Source organism: Taudactylus pleione, unplaced genomic scaffold, assembly GCF_031769625.1.
Source record: "Taudactylus pleione unplaced genomic scaffold, aTauple2 ptg000041l, whole genome shotgun sequence".
NCBI lineage: Eukaryota > Metazoa > Chordata > Amphibia > Anura > Myobatrachidae > Taudactylus > Taudactylus pleione.
Window position 1 is genome coordinate 12,791,070 of NW_028284443.1, and position 2,391 is coordinate 12,793,460.

Here is a 2,391-nt window from a genome sequence, read left to right on the forward strand (position 1 = left end):
GTTTTGCTTTTCATCTATTGTATACATTGTGAATGTATTAGATTATTTTGTCTTTTAATTTTACATCTCAAATGTTGCAATTTCAACCCTTTTCATCAACATTAATGGGTCCGTTTAAAAATGCGGAAAAAGCAGTTTCCACGTTTTTCAAATTTTTAAGTAACAGACCCAGTCATTAAAGTTGAAACAAAGGAGATAAAATTTGTTCTTCTAGGAAGGACATATGGTTTGTGACAAGGGATCCACACATGCACAATAGCACTGCTCAGTAATGTAAACTTTAGCAGTATAGGGCTTTGCGGGAGCAATACTGAATTGTTTGGCTAGAATTGTATCTGTTGCTACGGATCTCAGCCAGTTAGATACTTTGGGCCTGATTCAGCAGCATACGCAATTGCAACTACATAAGCCGATCACACTGCAATTACGCATGCACATAGGAATCCATTGCAGAGTGAGTGACAGGCTGTGAGCGTTTGGGGGTGGTGACGGGATAGTGGTTGGAGAAACCCAGGCGTGTCTGAACGCCATTACATGGGCGTGCCTAAATTAGCCACTGCGATTGCATACACCGCTTGAGTACTCCTGCGTGCGACGAGACTTGCAGTTTCTGCGACTGGTCAGACCTGCTGTAATTGTGTGTAACGGGCCGATGTGCTTCGACGTTTTTAAAAAAAATAGAACATGTTGTGGTTTTGAAACTTATTATAAACCCATTACCTAAGTTGCTACACTGTAGTGTTACTATGCCTCCTAGTGGCAATCACATGCATCAACACTGAAGTAAAATGTGAATCACTTGTTTGATCTGAAGCTTTTTATTATGCTTTGTAGAGAGATTATAGCCACAATGTAAAATATCAGATGATCGATATGGAAATGCCTCTTGTAATATTGATAAATTTTTTTATTTTTTTTTGACAAACTACAATTCAATCTACAGTGTGTGTGTGTGTGTGTATATATATATGTATGTATGTAAATATATATATATATTTATATTTTATATATATATATATATATATATATATATATATATTTTTTTTTTTTTTACTTCAAACAGTCCGGCACTGAACAGTGTAAGTAAGCGTAATTAATACAATGTTCACCATGTTCCCTATAGGATTTGTGCATAGTTCATAACCAATGTAAAATTACCAGATGTTCCTCCAGACAATTTAACAATTGTCAGGTCCACGTTTTAGGGCTTCCATGCTCTTTCCTCAGGACCACATTATGCATAAAAAAAAATATAAATAATAAATATATTAAAATATATATTTTTTCACAACTTTACAAGCGCACAGTACTCCTAACAACTATTTAAATAATTACACAGATTGTGTCCTTTTAAGCGGTTCATCTAAGGTTCAGTCCACACCAGCAGTGGACTTTGCCCAAACACCTGGGATGTCAGTAATTTATTTCAAGGGTAATGCACCAGGTAGTGTGCTTTTAATTTTTAGATTGTCCCTAAGTTACCGATAATGCTCTGTCCTTTGGATGTAAGCACAGTCTTGTAATTCCTTTGTGCATCAAGTGAAATAAATCATTGTCACATATAAACACATACTGGCTCGAGGTTGTAGAGTTTATATTGAAAATCCAATTGCATACATACACTTTCAGCTTCCTCCTGATTCCACCTTTCACCTTCAATCCTTATATTCCCAAAAATCTTTCATTATTTTTACTTCTGTTTATTGAACCTCAGCCTCTTGCCACTCCTATATCAAGAATGTGGTAAGCCAGAGGAGCACAAGAATTGTTCATAGAAGTTTCATACCTCAGTTGGGACAAGGCCAATAGGCTTGACAAAATGTAGGACCAGCTGTGAAAGGAGTGTTGTGGGATCTGCAAAAATGTTATGATTTATGTAAATGTATACTGAATACTTTATTGTCATTATCAGCACATGTGATGTCAACGTAAAACCAAGCAGCACTATACCACATAATACAGGCAGCAATTACACTACTATTTAAATAGTAAAAGAAAAACATCATGATATAACAAATCGGGGTTATAACAACCATTTAACATACATACTGCACTAGGAAAGAAGCTATTGTGCAATCGTTTTGTTCATGAACGCACAGCTCTAAAATGCCTATTTGACGGCAACTTCTCATAGAACGCATGGCTGGGATCTGCTAAGATCAATTTAGATTTCTTCAGGATCTCCTGGGAGTATGTAACACAACGCCAATAATTCTACCAGCCGTCCTAACCACCCGATCTAGCGCCTTACGTTCTGCCACAGTACAGTTTCCATACCATACGACAATCCCGTAGGTCAGAACACTTTTCACAATACTGCGATAAAAGTTTAACAAGGTCCCCCAAGTCACACATGTTGATCTTAAATGTCTTAAGAAACAAAGGCATTGA